The following is a 22,641-nucleotide window of genomic DNA, read 5'->3' on the forward strand; positions in this document are numbered from 1 at the left end:
TTGCCCCACAGATGGTGAGGAGGATCGGCCTTTGTTTGGCAGCGTTCTCGTCCCCTTCCAGCTCGTTGGCCACAAAGTATTGGTTGAGTCGCACCACGAAGGCCTTCCAATTGTCCCCTTCTGAGAATTTCTCCAGAATACCAACAGTTCTCTGCATTTTTAATGATTGTTCATTATCTTGTTGCCAGTTGTTATGCTCATAATAAAGTAATCTAACTGTGTCCTGTAGACAATGAGTAAGTATGACCTTAGCTCCTTTATTCAAACTCCAGAGTGCCTGTGCAGCATGGGAGGCTTGCTTATATACAGTGCTCCCAAGGGATGCTGGGATCCCTTGGGACTACAACAGGTATGCCCTCTGGTGGCAGTATGACACAGGTTGCCTAGGGTTACATACATAACAAGGTGGAAGTAATCAATCTTGCTATTGGGTATAATATGGTGTTTGAAGCTCAACTCTGGGTCAAACAGGTCATTAAGGCGACATGCAAATAAAACCTTGCCAGCAAAATTTGGTTTAAAATGTCAATGACTTGAATTATTTTTTCATAAGTTTCTCTAATACTGTTACGCTGGGACAGAAAATGATAAACTCTATTAAGTGAGACATTTTTATTTGAGTGTCCTATGAGGCATATTTCCTCTATCAGCAGATTTGGAATATTATCCATTTGAAGTACTTAGTGAAGGAAACTTTATACTTATATATAGCTTGTTCCTTGGAGCCTCCAAATGATATTACTTGGTTTACTTATCTAACTGATGCCAGGGTGTGCTGTCTGACAACAGCTTCCATTTAAGCTCCTGCAGCATAACTTTGTGAAAACATTTTCCGTGTAAAAATCTTAGTTATTTCCTTTTTCGTATAGTGTATATATGATCTGAGCATGAAATCTGTACCATTATTCAGAAATGAATATTCATTTCAATCAACATTTTACCATAATTTATTTCAGCATAAAGTGTTAATATTACCAGTGTCTGTGACCAAAGAATATTTTATCAAAGGCAATTGACCATGTTGAATAATTCTCATATTAGGTTGCATAAAAGCTTAGACCCAGGTGTCTGCAAATTTTGTGACCCAGAATTGAACATAAAGCAAGGAGCTGGGCAATTTCAAAAACAGCGTTGTTTATATATTTGAAAGTACAAAGGAGACATTGTTAGAGTGGCAGTCTTCAAAATAATTCCACTGTTAGTGCTGAAAACTTCCAAATGGTAAAGGCAGTGATGAGATCATTGTGTTTGCGCTGGCTGACCAGCACCTCAGGATTGGTAATGGCCACAGTGCTTGCCAGAATGATGTTATTGCTATATTGATGTGAAGTTTGCAACAGTATAATTGTTACTTCTGAACCAAAGTATCATCATTGCATTTCCACAGATTATGGGGTTTGATTTTAATGTCACGTAGAAATGGGCTTGTCCAGTAACAGATTGGTTCCTAGTGAACATGGCTACGAAACATAAGACTGCTCTTGACTCACAGTTTAATAATAGTGTACTCAGTTGTATGAAGCAACTCTGAAATCACATTGGTGCTACAGTGCCTTCAAATGTAGACAGATTCACAAACAGAGACATATGAGTAATCTGGTTCAAAGTTCATGTTGGTGTGCTCCAGTTTGAGAGCTAAAAGCGCTAGACGATAATTCATAATATCAGACATTCATTAGATGTGCACATTATTTACTGTTACATTGTATCTTCCAGGTAACCTTATTGCTGCTATTCATAAATAATGCATGTATTATTGTTAATGATGTAATATTATTGTGGCATTATGGTAATGTATGAAATGCTGCCTTCAAGGCATCTTCCTTCCTGTCTTGGAATTACAAAACAACAAACCATCCATCAGTGTACTTAGGAGAGCTTAACTAAAAGGGAAAATCTCTTAACAAAAGACATCCTTTTTGCTTTCTTCTTTAATGCTATATGTTTCTATCATAAGTCAAACATTCTGTTCTTAGCATTTAAAAGAGTAGGGTTGGCATGGCTTATTTATTGGTATCATAAATAAAGTAACTCAGATTTTATCATAATTTCATGTTTCTAATACATTTGAATGGATAGCTCTTCATCTATTTCTTTACAAAATACAAATGCCGTAACTGTACAGTTAAAACTTTATCAAATATACTTACATTAGATTTAGTATATTACTTTCTGCTTGGTTCATTTTAATGTTTAACTCTTCCCCTGAGCTGGTGATAGAGAATTGCAGTACAAATTTCAATTAGTTTGTTACAAGAGATCAATGGTTAATAGTCTGAAGACAAAAACATGGTTTTAAAAAATTGGAAAAATTGTGACGGTGACTTTTTTTTCTTGTACAACTAATCCAACTTAGCAAGCAATGTTACGTTCTGTCAACCTACAGATTGTAATGTATTAGCTACTAAATATAGTTTGCTGCTGTAAAACAGAATAATTTTCAGTTAAAAGTAAAACATTACTTTCTTGCATATGTAAGTAATTTAAATGGCAAAAAAATGATTTTTGGATAAGACTCCTGATTTCATTTTTCCATCTGAACCCTGTTCATGCTTACTTGGGCAGTAATCCTATTTCTCTTGCCAGAACTGACAAAGGTCTGACTGTTAGTGATACCTTCCAGGGCTAAATTTACCCCAGAGTGACAGAGGCAGGTGGACACAGGGCAACCAGCCACTTGTGCAAAGCATCATGCAACTATAGGTCAACATCGAGAGGGGAAAAAGACTCTGTCTTCAGTGTGGAAACAGATCGAAGCAAGCTCATCCCGAAGAGGGGGGGTTTCTCTTCAAAGCCAGCTGGTCTGGCTTTTTCTTCAGGATTTTTTTTTTACCTGCAGCGTTTGATCATCCGAGCCTGCAGCAGGTGCTGCAGAGCATAGAAAGAGGGAAACAGGACATTGGTGAGTTTTTGGACCAAAAAGTATAAAAACATCCAAACTTGCATGTTCAGACTCCATTGCAATGTTACCGAAGAGCAAAGAAAACTGTCATTGATATACTTAGCCTACCTAATAATTGAAGTGTTACTAAGTTTTTCTAAAGTAATGCGGTATAAGAGTAACTATTGCATTATAGCAAAGTACAATTACTTAAATGCTGAAGGTGTTGTCTATTGCCGTAATATGATGAACAAAGGAGAGTTTGAAATTACAGTTTAAAATACTTCTAAGTAAAACAAGTACTACATTTAAATTAAAACTGTACATATACATATATTCTTTAATTTAATGACAATACATTCAATTCCACTTCCAAGTATAAAACCTTCATGGTATATTTGTACTTGGGAAAAGTCAACTATATCGTACTAGTTATTATTAATAAACAATGCTTTCTTTTGAAGCACCTGGGTAAATATTTGTTTTGTAATATTAGCAAACTCAGTAAAGCTATAGGAGGAATTATTTTAAATATCAATCCACTTGATAAAAAGAGTTTAAGTGCTTTATAAAATCACAAAGTATTATACTGCTATCACAGACCTTAAACACTTTGCTAATCTGTTACTAAAGTAAAGCAAGCATTTAACAACATAAATGCCTACCTTTGATATCACAAACATTTAATACCATATATATCTATCAAATATAATTCCTGTAAATGTAAACTTTCAGTTTAACAGATGCAAAGAGTCGGCATGGCAAAATATTGATATTAATCTGTGATCTGAGTAAATCCAGCAGCTGCTTACAGTACGTAGATGGCAAAGGCAGCACATTCAAAACTTACATTTTACTGTTTTTACCAAATTACCTTATTATTTTATTGGTACTTAAGATTAATTTTATTAAATGGATACGTTAAGATATCACTAGTGACAGATTTAAACTAATCAGATATAGTCCGAATTCCAAAAACTGGTTGACATAATCTTGACTTTGACATACATAATTTACAGCTGTCCTCTAGGTCATGCTTCTAATGTAGGCTGCAGCAACACCCGGCTCTGTAGACTCACTGCAAATAAGAAATGGATACTTCATTGAGTTATTTTGCAACCTTGGTTGACAAGTAGTTTGTAAATTGAAATTAAGGAGAAATGTGGAAGGAAAATTACAATTCAATCATTGCATTCTAACCTCGATGATGGTTAAATTCCAAAAATGTTCATCTTACATGGACTTTAACGTTGCTTGCAAGGTCAGTAACTGAGGTGGGGCATATAGAATCCACTGAATGGTGCACATGAGCTTGAAATGCAAATTTTTAAAAAAAGTGAACAGATTTACAGCAGACTGGATTTTTTTCCCCCTTTAGCCAATCAATTTGACTGCGAAGTCACATGAAAAAAGAAAAGTATTTCAACCTGCCTTTATATGACTGGGTTTGAATCTATGAACTTGTAAAGGGCTTCAAATCATAAAACTTATACTAAATATGAAATCAGAAATCAATCTTTTACAAAAATCATACCTTAAAGTGATAATAAATGTGATTGGATTTTATTAGTTTGATCATCTTTACAGATATTTTCTTCTCTCTCTTTGGGTGGCCTACTTTTGAAACAATATCAGATAATCTGAATTTATCACATTACTGAGTTTGGTTACAAAGTAGCCAAATCATTACATAATGTAGGTAATAAAATAAATAATAGCAATAACTATAATATTATAAGTAGGAATAAACAATATCAATAAACAGGTTTGCAAACTTATATGACCTCCCACACACATTTGTTTCCAGCTCCACTAGTTTAGCCAGCTGATATACAAAGAACTATAGAGACCGGGATCCTGTTTGTCAGGATGTATTCTGGACTGTTTATCAGAAAGTTATATAACTGAAACGTTTATACCACGATAGCAACATTATTTATCGTTTCATTAGATACGTTATTTAATGCTATAGCGCAGTTTACAGACCTGCAACGTTAATTTCAAGCTCAGGCCCGAAATTTAAAATATACCTCATTTAACTTACCAAAAAAATCTTAGAAGTGGTAAGAAATATTTACCGACCCTGAAAGACACGTGGGCAAATCTGTTTCCTCACTCTATATACATATATAAAATTAAATATTGCATACATTTAAAAACGTTCCTTGTTATCTGATCATGGCCACTAGTATCAAATTAGGTTGTTGCGCTTTAAGAGCGGGAAATTATATGTTTTCTTGCCATATATCATACTATTTTATTTACCCCTATTTGTAAACCTATGTGCTCACTAACATTACAAGCATGTAGACGATCGCTGCATCTTGCATTTCACATATAACAAAACAAACGAGTAAATCAGTTGCGTGAAGAGGCCGGAACAACTAGAATGTTTTACAGTACAGTATTTAATGTGGATTATTAGATAATGTGATTGATGGCTCTATGTGGGGATCTGTTACTGTGTGTCTATGATCTTCCAGTGAATTGAACGGAAATACATTCACCAGGCAATTACTGTAATAAAGGTGTTTTTAAAATGAACATTAGTGGGCAATAGCACTATTTTTTAAATCAAAAAAACGATAGCTTCGCAAAGACATGCACGTCAAAGTCTGATTAAAATTGTAAGCTCATACAAACAAGTCGCGTTAGTTAGGAAGCCAAATTTGCAAGATCCTATCGTTAATGTCAAACCAAAACTTTCGAGATTTAATTTTTGATTCGTCCACTGATAACTAATGGGCCATAATCTATGAGTGATCTAAGGCGGTTAAAGATTAAAATAATAAGTCTTTTGATATAACTTGTACGCTTCCCGTATGCAAACGATACCGTACGTCAGTTGGCAGGCTCTTTTGATCAAGTGGAGTGTATAAGTTTTCTTTCCTGCACAGATATTAAAAGTAACAGTTTGTTGCGATTGATCACCTATGACGTGTTAAGTGAAATCGCTGCGAATCCCAGAGACTGGCGAGCGGCTGCAGCTCGAGCTCCAGCTCGAGAACCATTCGGCTGATTGACAGCCGCGCGCTGACAGCCCGGCCGTGACGTCAATGGAAAGGAAGGCGGTTGGATCCGGGCACTCGAGCTGCGCCGGGCCGGGCCGGGAGGAGGGGATAATTATTTATACATCAAAGAAAACCTAAACCGCCCACTTACTGCGCCGTCTAAAAATGTACCCGGCCCCACTAGGGTTGGCTTTTATTTTGTGTGTTGGGAGAGGGCCGACTACCAACATTTTAAATTTCACTTCATTCCACCCAAAAACCATCCTGTCATAAGGCAGTCTCGAGCCGCTCAAAGAGCGTAAGTCAGTTTATATTAAAACCCTTTACAACTGAATAAAGTCTATTTATATATATAATTAATAATAGTAGCGATTCCATAACGGGGCATAGACTCTACCTGGCTGGTCACACACAGCCAACATGAGACCAGGACTGAACTCTTTGTTCGTAGGCGCGGATGGTTGCGCGGTCTCTCAAGTGTGCGCTGAGGCGGAAACGCTGCACTACCGCTGCGCGTGGTCCCGAGGTCTGTAGTAGTTCGCGGGAGCGCAGCGCTCCGCTCCCCACTCCTCCCGCGGGAGCGCGTCCCCTCTCCTCCTCTCGTCTCCGAGCGCGCGCGCGCGCGCGTGTGTTTGTGACGTTCTGTTCCCAACGCGAGCGAGCGCAGCGCCGGTCCCGCCTCCTCCTGCTGGAGCTGCTGCTCCGCTAAATATAGAAGCAGATACACACAGACAGGGAGACTGACTAACCGAGCAGGGCTTTCTCTCTCTCTCACTGCGAAATGGCTCTATCTATAGCTCTCTATATGTCAGTTTTTTAAAGTATTGTCTTTTAAAAAAAAATTAATGTATACAAATCTCAGTCCTCACAGTCGATTAGCCTTCATCTCACTGGTCAGTAAAAATAGAAACTTATTTTCTCCAGAAAAAAACACAGCAGTTCAGTTTTAATGACTAGACTACATCACTAATTGTTTAATGCTGCAAGCTATAGGGCAAGCAAATTACGGCCTGTGGATGTTGCTGTGCTTTAAATTGGCTTGCTTTTTTTTCCTCTTAAAACTTACGTTGTACAAACCCGAGGAGGGAATTAAATGTTAATACTCTCTGTCATTGTTTCAGCCGTGGTTTTGTTTAATCTTTAATGTTCACATGGCCCGTAAACGTGATGTTGTGGTGGTGAATGATGACGAGCTTTGCACCGGCTGATTTGTTTGTAACATGGTCGATTCTCTGCTCTCCCCTTAATCCAAGGTGTCAAAGAAGTTGGAGCTTTTAAAGTAACTTTAATTCGCCTTCAAGAGGGAAACAATTGAGGTCGAGAACGCAGCGTCGTCGAGGTTTGTGCGGTAAGTGATTTTTCAGTTCTAATGTGCGTCTACTTTTCTCTGTTTCTAGGTTCTGTTTTGACATGTGTGGTCTGTGTGAAAGTACAGAAATCACACAATGACTAAAATGGAGTGTGTGTGTAATATACCTACAGATGCCAAGGCTATCATTCACGCGAGAATGGACAATGGCTCTTTTTCACTTCTAATTTACCGCTTTTTTACTTGGTGCTTTCAGTAATATTGTTCCACGATGCGATTAATATTTTTGGGTGGGATTTCTGTATATCGTGATGAGAGTGCCAGTAAATATAATTTATTAGAAATGGTTTAATTTCATTTGTAATAGTATTGTAGAGAAGCTTTGACACACTGCATTTGATCATTCAATACTTTAGGCATTGCTACTTGCTTTTACGCATTACTGAGCAGTGAGAAAGCAGTGACAGTAATTTCCATCATATCTGACTTTTCTTATGTTATAGCTTTACCTTTAACAATTAATAGTGATGGGTCAGTGACAGTTCACTTTGAAAGTGAATATATGATGCTGTGCATACTTTCCATGCACGCAAAGAGTGACTTTCATTATGTATTTCATCTTATGCAAAGAGTCATGTTACTTGAATTATGCTGGATCTGTGGCTGAGGCTTTTTATTTTGATTTCCTCAACTTTACGACCATTACGACCAATCTTTATCTGTAGTGATTTGCACTTCGTGTGTTGATGCAGTCCAGAGAATTTGAACTCCACGACGCATGGGAGAACCTGCTTGTTTTAATTTCCAAGTAGCTATTCGGTGTAACAGGATTGTTGTAAAATGGGCCGTGAGACTTGGCGCGGGTAGGAAACGCTCACAGTGGAATGTGCAGAGCTGCTTTCCAAGTCATACTGCTGCGCAATATACAGAACCACGCAAAGTCTCAGTGTCTCTCGGTGCACCTACATCTTACCAACTCATCATCATAGGCAACCCTACTTAAATTGTGTAACTCTTTCTTCAAATTACAGATAATCTTATTCCTATTTGAACCCCACTGCTACTCCTTATTTTCAGGTTTCATTCTGATCTATGTTTTTTTTAAACTTTGCTATCTTTCTATGCATTTGCGTTATCGATGCATCCTTTTAGATTAAATCAATTTTGTTTTATAGGCGCCTGATCATCCTCCACTCTTTATTTAATAGTCTTTATAATTCTAAGTGCTCACAAAATTTCAGATAATTAATTACGAGGGCGCAGGAACATTATTGCATTGGTTTAAACTCAAAGTAGACTATAACAAGTGACTTGGCTCGGGTTCATGGCAGGATTAGAATAGCAACAGACATGCGTTTTACTAGGAAAGACCTCGATATTGTAATGAATTTGGTAACATTTTCCCATAGTTTAGTAAGAAAATAAAAGGCCATGTTTACAAGTTTAACAAGGTTAGGGCGATCCATATATTGCAGAAGGAGCCAGTTATTTTCTTAGTCTTCTATCCCTGTAGATTGTTAATGTATCAGACTAATGCTGTAATACATTGCATTGTACACCAAGTTAAGAAATAGTGCCAACATGCTGTCAGACAAGGTCGTGCTCAACATTAAATTATCAAAACAAAATATGACAAATCTCTCAATATGGAGGCGATGAATACATATTATACAGAATACATAAAAGTTATAGTGTTATATCAAGGTGAAAAGGAGTGGTCAGGTTGTATATCGTGATGAGAATCAGTACTGGTTAATCATGTGTTATAAAGGAGTTAATATTTTCTGTGGTACAGTATTTGTTTAAGGAAAATGCTGAAGATTTGATCCCGCCCCTTTTCAAGAGTGAAACTGATAATCCATATGACTGGTTTAGGATTGTGGGAGAATACTGGTCGTTTTACCTCTTCCTCTTTGCCGCTGAGTTGTTTAAAATAATATCTAGTGATTTTTATTAACAGTGCATATAAGAGTTCAGATTTTCACCAGCGGAATCCACCGACAGTGGTCGATCAAATAAGTTAATATCTCCTCCTATGAGCGCAGCACGTTAATCAGGTCCAGAGCAGGGAGGACAGTAATTGTAGCCAAGGATTAATCATATGCACACCTTCCGTTTGGAGAAGAATTTTTCAGGGAAAATTCGAAAGTGAGTGAAATTCCGTCATCAGTTAGGATAAATTTCGTGTCCAAATATTTAATGATGCATTTGAGTTTCTGCAATACTTTATGGTCGCCACTTGCGAGTTGGTTGTAAACTTCACTTCGCCCTGCTATCTTGACAGAGGCATTGTAAACTACTGCGACCAGCTGTCAATGTTCAGTTTTTTTCCGTGTTTAGGCGTTGTTGAGGTTGCGTTGTTTGTAAGATGAAACCTGTTATTTGTGATGTCTGATATGTGGTGTTGTTGATTACACCCAAATGTTTTGACCTTGTAGTCTGTGCTCCGTGTTCCGATTTGGCGTTAACATAAATGAACAAGATAATTGACTCTTTGTAGCAAATACACATGGTATTTATTCTTTTGGGAAGTGTGATATATTAGCATATTGCCTGTAGTAATATACACTTTTATGATCCATCTTTTTCAAAACCTTTAACTCTTTGTGAAGAAAATTCGCTGTGTAGTATGCATGTGTTTCCGCGTAGTTTTCAAACGCACACTGCAAATCATTGCCATCTTTGAGCGAAAATGAGAGAAATCTTCTAAATAAAGTAAGTACAATTGAAATGCTTTAATGCTAGATCTTCAGAGGTCAGAGCATTGGCGCAAAGCCAACGTGTTGCATCTGCATATAATTTGACTAGGTGGAGTGAGCATTTTGTCATTACAAACTTGAGGAAAGATTCCTTGGCGCTGATTTTGGTTTTGAGGTTACTTCTATTTCCTGGTGTCTCTGTATGAGCACATCGGTAGGCAGGAGTCCTGGCGTGCCAGCCTGGGAATGACTACTGCAGTTTGTTTTTGCTGGCAGCGTTTGTTGGGTATGGAAGTGTTGCATAGGGAAGATGTTCATGTGGAGTATAGTAATGCAATTTCTGTTGGTTTGGCGAATGTATCTTCAAGAATATCTGCCTATACATTCATGCAACCCAATTTGTTTTTTTTAATATATTTTTTGGCAGTACTTATCTTGTGTACCACCTTTCACTATTTGCTTTCAGATGCTTCTTACTTTAAAAAACCTTTAACATTTTCACTTTTCTGACGTTTCCTCTCATTTATTTAGTTTGCACCAAATAGGTATCTTTTAACTCGTCCCCCCCACCCCTACACACACACTTTCCCAGCTCCTATCCACAGTTGTATAATAAATACATTTCTGTGTTGGTAATATAGTGGAATTCACAAGGTTACATAAAAGAATGGGAGAGAACTTCTTCTCCACATCTATTTTGACTCATAAAAACGCATTTGTTTCATTTAAGGCCAAAAACATAAGCACACGTATCTGGCATACAAATGTATTTTGTTGGAATTTGGTTTATCAAATAAAATAATTCACTAAACCATATAAAATCAATATGCATACCAACGCAACCTTTTGATATTAGGTGGTAATGTGAACTTGAATATAATATATGCAAAGATGTTTTCTTCTATGAGAATACAGTGGCATCAGATTATTTTTAAATAGTTATAATAAAGTAGACATTTATTTTGACCAGAATCTGTAATAAAATTAGTGCAGAAATGGGGCTGTGCATTTTTAATTTTTATAAAGCGGTAACTTGTAGAATGATAATATCCTTGAGTACAGTTTTGATGTTTGGTCAGTACAAAGTGTGTCACTGGGTACCCAGAAAAGATGACTGGATAAGAGGATGCTACGTAATGTAATTGTAACGTAATATCAAGGCATGTACAATACTATTTCAAAGTTCAAATGTAATCATCATTTAAATGTTTAGTAAGTAGTTCAAGAGCATCCAGTATGAAGAAAATAATTTCCAAATATTCAGATTTTGATGAATATTTCATAATATCCCAGTCAAATTTTAAATTCATGGTTCATTATAGACACATATTAGTAATTTAAAGAAGATGCAGATTGATATGCAACATAATTCAGGGGCATTGAGCATGAGGTTTTATGTTGGAGGAATTATATATAGACTATCAATTTTTTTGCTGAACCAGATTAGATATATTAATCTCAATAATTGCTTATTGCTTCTGTTGGATTAAATCCTAATCTGCTCTGGTCTAAGGCAAATTTGTAGCGTGTGGACATGTGATTAGAGATATATTCATTAGTACTTTAATCTTGTTGTTACATAGGCATTTGAACAGTGGAGGGCAAACATTCAGTGTTGCCTGTCATCTTCAAGAAATCAGACAGGCTTTCACAGGCAATTCATGAAAAACCAGCAGTGACAACAGAGTCTTGTGTATCGTACAAAGGAAGGATTAGGCAGTTCACGTGTCATTCTGATTGGCTAGAGACCAGAGCCGATTGCTGGGGCATGGCAAGGCACACTCCAGTTTCAATTGATTATCATGTGAGGAGACAGTAGCCCTGCTGGTTGGCCTACATAGGTTGTAATCTAAAACTGCTAAAATCAAATCTATACAGTACCTCCTTCAGTTTACTCCAGCTATTTCTCTGAATTTGGTGATTAATTATCCAGCTAATCATTGCAGAATTTTCTCATGTCATGTTATTCTAAATTGTTGTGAAAATTAAAACTGATACATGTTATGAAGATGTTCGATACACATAATAAAAGAGGCACAATTGCAAGATTTTCTTTGCAATGTATATTTAAACGTTTGAATTTCATGCTATTTGGTGACAAGTGCTAAGTATAGTTAAAATTGGATTATTTGTTTTGAAATCAAGTTAGAGCTGTGTGAAGAAAAATGCTAGTATGATTGCCAGATGTAATTCCATTAAAGATTTATGAAAGATACATTTTGTACAACATTTTGTTTGAGCTACATTATCAATATATAATTCACAGCAAATCTTGGAAAGCAGAATTGTATATTATTTCATTCTGACTACAGCTTAAATAAACTATTTTGAAATAATAGAAACATACACACAAATACAAGAAGCTGCTCTATATTACATTGTGCTTAGAGACTAAGTTGGGATTTTAATGCAGTTTAAAGTCAAAATTATATGTCGGACCCCAGGAAACACTTAGAATAAACTCAAGAAGATTTAGAAGAATCAGAAACATCTTATTCAGAGTGTATACTGTACATTTAAGCTGTGATTTTTTGAAGTTTGTTTATAAAGATTATTTATTTGCAACTGTACTATGCAGCATAGAAATGATGGAACAGTTCCACAGGTACTGCATGACATTTTTCAAAAATTCATTTTATACAAAACATTTTAAAGCTATTTTAATGTTACATGTCTGTTATATCAACAGTAGTACTTTATGGTACAATATATAAAGCTTAGATTACAATCTATTTTTGCTCGAGATTATATTGTGATTTGGTATTTGTATGTAGTTGTGTCAGTTTGGCAGTTGAAATTGAATCTTGGTGTTTGGAAAATGTTGCTTGTTAGTGTAGGATATCATTCCTCATCAGCATAAATGTAAGCTGTCAATTCTTGCACAGAACTTCATTGTGAAAGCTGTAACCAATCAAACAAGATAACTTTTTAAATAATTTGCTGTCTTTCCAGTGATTATTTTTATTCGCAATTGACCTGTAGAATTTAACTTTGAGTTGAAACACATGATTAATATAGCATTCGAGTCTCATTTCTATTGGCTTACCATGAGTGTTTTATCACAATTATAAATATCAGAAAAAATGTTACGTTTAACGTGGTTTTAATATTGTGTGATGTGCAGTAATCATTTATACAGTGACATTTCAACTTACTGATTGCACTTACAAAACTTTGCCGCTACATTTTAGAAGCAGACTATAATCATTCAGTGGTTTATATTCAATTCTTGAACATTACTCTTAAAAACAGTATCAAACTATAAGGATGTAATTATAGCCTTGATTTTTGTTATTTTTGATGTTTATACTTAATATGAATAATTATCCATCTTTAAGTTATAAAAACATAAATTTTAAATTAACTTTTCTCTGTTGAATCAAGTGTAAAAAAAAAAAGATTCTTTCAGTAATGAATAAGTGGGAGCTCTGTGTCAAGGACAGCAAATTCTGTGATTTTCATCTCAACAGCTGAGTTTATTGAGGTGAATTACTGATGATTCTTTTGTAAGTTTTATGTTTTGCTCCCTCCACTTAGGCCTCCTTGAGCTATGCATGTCATAGTTGGATGATAGTCTAGCTGGAATCCAAGCTCCATCAGGCCAGTAACTGGTTGCGAAGAGATGCACAAGAGCAAATTTTACTGAATATTCAATGTAAAAAAAGTGACTGGCATGAGGAATTTATTTGATGAGGAATCATGGGCATGATTCTGTAGTTTTAAAATATATTGTACAGCATTCTGGTTTTGTGTCAGCTTGGCTCAGTGGTGGCACTTTCATTTCTGAGTCAGAGGGTTATGCGTATAAGCCCTGCTCCAGGATTTAAGCACATTATCTAGGATGGCAGCACTGAGGGAGGTACCATCTGTCAGAAGAGATGTTAAACCAAGGTTCTGTCTGCCTGTTCAGAATGTAAAGATCTTATAGCACTTATTTGAAAAGCAACAGGGAATTCTCCTGGTGTGCTGCCCAACATTCCTCAATCACCACCAAAACAGATTAACTGGTAAATAATCTCATTGCTGTTTGTGGGACCTATCTATGTGGAACTTGGTTGCCACATTTGCCTACATAACAAAAGTAACTCCACTTCAGAAGTAATTCATTAGATGTGAAGTGGTTTGGGATATCCCGAAGATATTAATGCAGGTTCTTTGTTTCTTTGTAAACTCTTTAGTCTAGATTTGTGAAAATAAATTATAGAATTATTAATGCAGCTCTGGTCTGAGTACAGCTACTGGATAACAAGTCACTGCATTTAATAACATAATTTATTGGTTGTGAAAGTGCTTTGCGATGTTTCAAGGACATGATAAGGCACTACACAAATAAAATAAAATAGGTTATTTTTTTCCTATAGTTTTGGAAGAACCATTTATGAATATACAAACAATGATGGTCAAGAAAAGATCTCTGGTCTCAGCCTGTCTCACATTTAAATGGAATAATCAGTGTCGGCCCTGATGGCTCAGCCAGTTTGTCCAGTAAGTAGATAAACCGTATAGATTATGAAGGTCTCAGGTTTGATCTGTGGTCTGTGCAGTTAGCTGAACGAACCTAGATTAGAAGTAGGGACACGAAAAATTGTCTTGCTCTCGGATTAGAGAGAACAAAATCAGTCCGGGTTCCTACTCCTGATCTCTACCCGGTAGCACCTGCTGGAAAAGTGCACGCGTGGCTGTTGGGTGAAAACGCATAAATTGTGGCCACCTGGATTTTTTAAGAGGTGACTAGCAGGCGAAAATAAAATAACTGATATTTTTTAATTAGTATTTTTTATTTTGATGTTTTGACAATTGGTGCACATAATAAAGAGAAGGGTTGATGTATTGAAATTGTGCACAGCATTGTAGCATTAACTGGAGCCATTGTTAGCTGGTGTTATAGAAACAAACTAAATATTTTAAGCATTGCTGCATTGTGTATATGATAGATTATAATTTTTGTACTGCTGAGCATAGTGACTAGTTTAGTAACTAATAGTAAAGTTCAAAATCAACAATATTTTATGCCAAAGCTTGCTAGTATTAAGAAATCATAAATGAATTTAAATGTGAATTATGCGTAACTGGCTGCTTTTGTACAAAGTTTTTATTTGTATATTTAAATGCTAACCTTTATCTACACCTTTTAATGTATAGTTGAAATCTAGATGTAAAGGCAAAGTTAAGAATTACCATAAAATCTGTATTATAAACTACACCCTCATTTTCCCCAATATCATTTGAATGCAAACTCTAAGTTAATCCCAGCATTGTTTTGACAAATATACATGAATAATATGTAAATTATACACACCCAGTTTTTGCAGTTATGTCAAATTCAAGGAATATACAGAGTTTTTAAACTTACAATGTAATCCCAGATCTCTCATCTTTTTGGGTATAATTTTTCATAGGTTTTTGTGCAAGTTATGATTGATTTTATACAATAAATTTCAGTGCAGTAATGCAGTGCTACATACTAAGGGTACGATTTCCAAGTAAGTCCTTATTTCCAGATATAAATAATGTAATATTGCTAGACAGTAAGCAGAGAATACATTGTACACCGCATTCTAAAACAGTATAATAAGATTCTTGAAGCAAACTATTGTTTTATGGAATCTCGCCCATCCCACCTATCTAAAATTAAAAACCGAACCTGTGTTATTAACTTACTAATACTATATAGTCTGCTAGGAGTAAGTAAACTGACTTCAGTTTATATATTCAATTTGGCTGATTCCTAATCGATCCGAGGCCATTGAACACCAAGCTGCTCCTGAATTACTGAAACAAGTATCAAAATCAATAGTATAAGTAAAAGCTTGGCTCAGTTCCAAGTCCAATTTTTTTTGCTGCTTACTTTGGGTTTGGATTACTTCTATAATGGCAAATTCCACCATTTTAAGAGTCACCAAGTCTGAGCTTACCAAAACGCGGCTTTGGCCCGTTAAATAGATCAAATGCAGATTGGCTCAGCTTTTGGATTTGTGCTTCTTGGATATTATTGTACATAAATATATACCAGTTAACTGTAATTTTTCAAATCTAAGATACCTTCTCTATCTCCATCCCCTCCCCAATTCTGTTAAATTTATAACAATAAAGATAATTTTGATTTTTATTGTATAATATTGTTGTCATTTACACAATACAAACTTCAGCAGTAGGATAATGCTGCTTCTGTCCCCTGGTCCCTTCTGCCATTAAGAATGCAAATCTGCTAATTGTTTAAATAGAATAGTTTACCATTTCATTATTCACCAGCTACTCCACGCTAGGGCATAATTTATATAAATGCCTTTTTGTGGCTTTCCTCTATTATTTTTGGTCATTTGTTTTCCTTCTTCTAAGGTCTTCTCCATTTATGGCCAAGAGTGAAGGCATGCGACCTGTTCCGAAGCCTCTGCTAATTATGCTCTTAAAGTGGCTGCTAAGAAGTATGTGAGAATGGAGTTTGACAGTTCACCTTATGATTATCCCTCCTTCTCTCTCTGTGGAAAAGTCCAGCCTGGGAGAGATTGGTTTTTCATTGTGTAAACTGGTGCTTCATTTTGATATATCATCATGCTGCCTTCCATTAATGACGTATGTAATTACAACAGGATACAGTAGCATAGTAGTTATGCTACTGGACTGGCAACTTAGAAGCCATGAGTTGAAATCCCAACATGACAGGTTGTGAAATTAAATTCAATAAATCTGGGATAGCACCAGAAAACAAATGACCATTGAAAACTGCTGGTTTGTGGTAAAAATACAGCTGATTCACGAATGAAAATGGTCAGGCCTGCACGTGACTCTAGTGGTTGACTCTGAAGTGGCCCACAAGTAATACTACTCAAGAAGGCCCACCATTATCTTGTCAGGGTAACTAGGGGCTGTTGATAATCAAGGATAAATATGTTGTATTTCAAAGCTCATGTTAAAAAGTCCTATCTAAAATAGTGAAATGATTAATGTTCAAACTCCCTACAAATAGGGCAAAAACAAGAAGCTACCTAAAATTAATTGTCTCAAATTATGGAATATATACAAAATTACATTTGAGCAACCAGCTGATATTTCACTCATGATGTTTAAGAAAAAAAGTGATTTTTTAAGTGTTCAATTAAACTATTCTTATTAAAAGTTCACTTTAGAAAACTGATAAGATCAGCATGTTTTCAAGAAAAGTAATCCGAGATTGTAGATGCAACATAGAAGTAGAATATCATACCATTTTTTGACAATATATACTTTATGGACTCTTCACATGCTTTCCCTCTGTAAGTTTATGTAGAATAGCAAATCATGTGCATGAAGTTACTATACAATGCTTTGCATAATTGAGGTGTCAGATGATAGCATGTACTGCGAGTTGAAACTTGAACCACTTGTAATCATTTGAAGTAAAAAATTGTTAGTTTATGTAATCTATATAAATTCAAACTCCCTTTTTCAGAATTTGTGGTGTTGACAGAAATGATTTAACAGTCTCATTGGTGAGATAACACTGATACGATGTAAAAAAAATACACAATATTTGTGACCTAGACAAATAGCATAATACAATCATCATCATAGGCAGTCCCTCGGAATCGAGGAAGACTTGCTTCCACTTTAAAAATGAGTCCTTAGGTGGCTGAACAGTCCAATATGAGAACCACAGTCCCTGTCACAGGTGGAACAGATAGTCGTTGAGGGAAAGGGTGGGTGGAACTGGTTTGCCGCACGCTCTTTCCGCTGCCTGCGCTTGATTTCTGGATGCTACATAATACAATGCCATTGCGCTGATAACTTTACTGAACAAATATAATTTTTGTTAGCTGGGTAATTACAATGTATTTGTGTGTTTTGTATATTCTTAATAATCATTATGTATAACCAGCTAGAAATAAGAATGCATTTTATTCAATAGGGAATCTTTTTTAAAAAAAAAATTAATTTGTGTTAATTGGCCACTTGATCATCTAACCTAAATTCAGTGCAATATCTGTACTCACTCGGCAGTAGATGTTTTGCTTATTGTTTGGAACAGAAGAATGACTTAACACTAATTTTGTTTCATGTTACGCAGTTAATGTTTTAGTTCTTAGAAAAAGTGGTATGGTAGTAAGAGTGACTTATTGACATTTACTTCAGAACTGCCAAACAATGTGGGGCTGCAGATTAGGTGAGTGGGCAAATGCATTGCAGATGCAATATAATGTGGATAAATGTGAGGTTATCCACTTTGGTGGCAAAAACAGGAAGGCAGAATATTATCTGAATGGTGACCGATTAGGAAAACAGGAGGTGCAACGAGACTTGGGTGTCATGATACATCAGTCATTGAAGTTTGGCATGCAGGTACAGCAGGCAGTGAAGAAGGCAAATGGCATGTTGGCCTTCATAGCTAGAGGATTTGAGTATAGGAGCAGAGAGGTCTTACTGCAGTTGTACAGAGCCTTGGTGAGGCCACACCTGGAATATTGTGTTCAGTTTTGGTCCCCTAATCTGAGGAAGGACATTCTTGCTATTGAGGGAGTACAGCGAAGGTTCACCAGATTGATTCCCGGGATGGCAGGACTGACATATGAGGAGAAGCTGTATCAACTGGGCTTGCATCCACTGGAGTTTAGAAGAATGAGAGGGGATCTCATAGAAACATATAAAATTCTGACGGGATTGGACAGGTTAGAGGCAGGAAGAATGTTCCCGTTGCTGGGGAGTTCCAGAACCAGGGGTCACAGTCTAAGAATAAGGGGTAAGCCATTTAGGACCGAGATGAGGAGAAACTTTTTCACTGAGAGTGGTTAACCTGTGGAATTCTCTACAGCAGAAAGTTGTTGAGGCCAGTTCATTAGATATATTCAAAAGGGAGTTAGATATGGCCCTTATGGCCAAAGGGATCAAGGGGTACTGAGATTGAATGATCAGCCATGATCTTATTGAATGGCGGCGCAGGCTCGAATGGCCTGCTCCTGCACCTAATTTCTATGTTTCTATGTTTCTATGCAGGCAAAATGGTTGTAGGTGTTGGACCAAAATGCACAGGATTATAATACAAAGTTAGGTTAGCTGGTAGGGGACATCGTAAAAGAAAATGACATTACACATTGAACAGTAAAGTATTAGATTCTGAACAGAGGATATGTTTTTTAATGAGTTAAAGGATGTTTCAAGGACAAAAATAACTTTTTTTGTCAAGTAATGAATTGACTGACTATACATATAACATTTAGGTAAGAAGGAAGTTCTCTCTTCACTAGAATAAAAGGTAAATTGCTTTTTTCACTCTAGCTAGAGGTGAGCAAATGACCTTTCATAGAACCTTAACCATATCTGAACTGCAACATTGCTATTTCCTCTACCTACTCAATGACAGTGAAATCTTAGCTTTCGGTTATCGAAAAAAAAGTCTGACGTGAGAAAAAAACTTAGCTGTATTAAACCATTCGGATTTAGGTAAACTCAGATTTAAGGCCTAACTCATCCCCACTGCTAATATTTGATTATTATCAACACCTACGGATATGGTAGTATTGCATGTGAAGTTTACATGTGAAACATTACAGATTCTAGTAATCACATTTTATATACAGATTGCACTGTAAATCCACTGTTGACATTTAACCAGTCATCCAGGCAGATGCAGTTCTCCAATGCAATTGGGCAGTTGATGCTTTTCATTGCTGCAAGGATCTTTGGTTTCTTAGGATCAGTGATTTAAACCACAATAATCCATATTATAGCATTTATAATAGTTTGAGTTTAAATTGGCTTTAAAACTGTTATGATTGAGCTGATCTTGCAAAGCTGTGGTTCTTTGCAAAACGTTTAGCTAGATTGACTTTCAAGACTAATGAGTACATTTGCTGTCATATGTAATGATGGAGCTGTATTAAGAGATTAACCCTTTGGGAAATTGAATGCAGTTGCATTGCCAATTAACAGAATAGTGTAACAGATGAGTTCCTGGGGATAAAGTTTTAGCCACCATTTTGTTCTTGAAAATGTCATCGGCTCAACATCTATGTTTTTTGTCATATATGTTCACAAAAGCATTTATTCACCCTATATTCTAAATAAATAGATTTGTAAGGAGAATACATTCATTTGATGACCTATCATGTGTTGCAAACATTTAAAACATTCTGCAAATAAATGTTTCACACACTTTGAAAGAGTTACTATAAAAAGCTGCTTACTAAAATCTAGAACAATGTATTCTTGGTTTTAAGATTTTTGTCAATAACCTTTTATAGTAACTTTTCAAAGCAAGTTTAAAAATATGCTTGTGGACTATTTTAATTCGACTATTTGGTGATGTTTTGTATAATCTGTTATGTTACAGAAGGGTGTTCTATCTTGTGAATTTGCTTATTTAGAACTTGGTATGAATAAATTCTTTATGAAGATATTTAAAGTGAAACACAAACTGAACTGCCAGCCAACAAAATCTTACCTTGTTCGTAGTCATACTAAAACGTAATCAGCTGTAAGACAAGTATATTAAAGCTAGTTTTAGCACCCTTGGTAAAGACTCAAACTTTGTCTTAATTTAGCAGTAAAAATCACCTGAGAGAAGTTTGAATGCAAGACCCATTGTGTTACAAATGAGGAAAGAAAACACATTGGCGCCTGCTAATTAGTTTCTATAAGAACTGTGGAAATATTGGGTGGTTTTCAGAGCAGGCATGGGTACACACACCTCATCAGCTGTTGAGGAGAGTGGCATCAGCACACAACATCTGCGTGTGAAGCAAAACTTGACTTCCTGATTTGAATATTGAGCATAGTAAAGCAAGCACAAGAACTGATCTTATTAAAGAATCAGTGAAGAATAATACAAATTAGAAAGAGGCCATCAACAGCTTCAGATTATTTTGTTGAAGGAGCTTATTTTAAAACAAATTAGCTTGGCTTTTCACAGTTTTATCTCTTTCTCTTTCTGTTTGTTTTTGACTTGAAAAGCCCTTTCTTTGTTAATGGAAAGGGAGTGGCAGGTGCTGGTACTCATTTAGAAATTTGCCATGCAGAGTTTGTTTTACATGAAGTAATTGATAAAAAAAAACCTTTAAAAATGTGCTTTGCAGGCATGTCAGCACATTGTCAGTGGAGACTCTTGAGGCTTGGTTCATTTGTTGTAATCAATCAGACAAGATGTTCTGTGTAGTAGCCACAATAAGTTTGGAACAGGTTGGTTCTTCCAGCTGCTTCTGGTCATTATCATCTCTTGGAGAAGGTGGTGGAATAAAGCCACTAATATAAGACCTGATTTTTTTTGGGAGGGTGGGGATTTCACTTGTCAGTGATTTCAAAATGTTATCAAAATTGAATTATCTTTTGCTGAAAAAAGAGATTTACAATTAAATAATATAAATTAAACTAGATTGAATTCTGAGGTGTTTTCCATCAGTTATCCTTCATTGCTTTCAATTTTATTTTTATGCAAACCACACGAGTAATATATTCGTAATGTTGTAATAAATCTAGAGGTGTCATCAGAATCTTCCTGGGTTCCATAAATGCTAGTGCCTAATCTAGTTTGCACCATACAGGAACTTTATTCTGCGCTCTCTATTTTACTGGTATTAATATTATTGTCATGAACCCCTTCAATGAAAGGGTTGCACAACCCTGTCTCATGGTTTAGAAGATATAGTAGACATTGTAATCCTTGTTTTCAAGTTCTATTAGACATTGTAATCCATGTTATGATCAGCTTAATACATTGCATACAACCCTCCATATGACACAATAATTAAATGTGAATGAACTCCATGTTTAATTTTTTTTTTTAAAGCAATGGTTGGTTTTATTCTGTTCCAGTTTGTAATTCATATGCATTACTGTAGACACAAGGATGAAGGCAAGGTTTGCTTTTATAGTGTTTTGAAAATTGTTGTTCCAATCTCCATGTCTTAAAACTATATGCAGCATGTCCTGTTATCAGTAAAATTATTGCACTGAACATGTCAAAGCTTATTGGGCTTTTGGTCTTTATTAATATATAAAGTTACCCAGGTTTGGGAATATTTCTGTTTTCTGAGAAAATTAATATTTGATTATTACAAAGTCAAAGCAAAATAGTGCAAGATCATTGACAGCTATCATTAATGCTCTAAATTTTTCTCAAACTCAATTTTAACTTCTTCTGATCTTCTTAGAACAGTTCATTTGTGCAGATGATTTTCTCAATTAGATTTGTTAAATCATTTGTTATGCAACACTGGCAGTAACACAACCCATGTAGAAGTAAGGAGATGGGTTTTGCTGTGCTACTTTGGTTTCTGTGTGAATTCAGAAAGTTAGGATTTTACAGCTTTGCTAGATACTTGTAAATCAAAACAATTGTATTTGTGATTACAACAAATCCAGTTTCAGAAGTTTGAACGGAATTTTTAATCAATTAAAAACAATCTAATAGCGGCAAAATTATATTTCCTAATGCATTTTTTGCTCAAAGTTTCATTTAATACATAATTTTGATTTTTGGGATGTCTGAAAGATCTCACTATATTCCATGCGCGCAAAATTTCAAAATATTTAAAATATGAACGCATTGCCACTTCATAATTGAGAAACAGTAAAACATTAAATATTAGTAAATGGTTCGCATATTTGCTCAGAATTTTGTGGCATAAAGCATTGACTTTGAGTGTAGCATTAACTGAACTTTTTGTATATTTCTGTATATACAATATGTTCAGCCAGGGAAGGCAAGAAAATATTTCCACTGTCATCTGGCAGTTGTATGCAATCGTTCTGCTGTCACTAACAGGACTCATT

The 22,641-nt window shown here is 35.7% G+C and overlaps 1 protein-coding gene and 1 long non-coding RNA gene across 16 annotated transcripts in view; one reads left to right on the top strand and one right to left on the bottom strand.

Moving 5' to 3' along the window:
- Positions 1–6,486, bottom strand: part of LOC139267229 (uncharacterized) — a 167,539-nt gene extending 161,053 nt beyond the window's left edge. For 3 of the 7 annotated variants that reach the window (XR_011593861.1, XR_011593862.1, XR_011593863.1), the window contains exons 1-4: positions 6,290–6,486; positions 4,082–4,192; positions 3,890–3,959; positions 2,151–2,868 (exon numbers count right to left, since the gene is read on the bottom strand). This is a non-coding gene — a long non-coding RNA (uncharacterized lncRNA). Of the gene's footprint in view, positions 1–2,150; positions 2,869–3,889; positions 3,960–4,081; positions 4,193–5,721; positions 5,768–5,812; positions 5,984–6,289 lie in introns of those variants that run through there. The other 4 variants (XR_011593864.1, XR_011593866.1, XR_011593865.1 and 1 more) reach the window with 4 other exon arrangements.
- Positions 2,748–22,641, top strand: part of mef2cb (myocyte enhancer factor 2cb) — a 352,227-nt gene continuing 332,333 nt past the window's right edge. For 6 of the 9 annotated variants that reach the window (XM_070885203.1, XM_070885131.1, XM_070885185.1 and 3 more), the window contains exons 1-2: positions 6,623–6,785; positions 7,146–7,240. The gene's annotated coding sequence lies outside the window, so the exon portion shown is untranslated. Of the gene's footprint in view, positions 2,903–5,955; positions 6,191–6,622; positions 6,786–7,145; positions 7,241–9,074; positions 9,350–22,641 lie in introns of those variants that run through there. The other 3 variants (XM_070885140.1, XM_070885149.1, XM_070885169.1) reach the window with 3 other exon arrangements.

This window comes from Pristiophorus japonicus, chromosome 1, assembly GCF_044704955.1.
Source record: "Pristiophorus japonicus isolate sPriJap1 chromosome 1, sPriJap1.hap1, whole genome shotgun sequence".
Taxonomy (NCBI): domain Eukaryota; kingdom Metazoa; phylum Chordata; class Chondrichthyes; family Pristiophoridae; genus Pristiophorus; species Pristiophorus japonicus.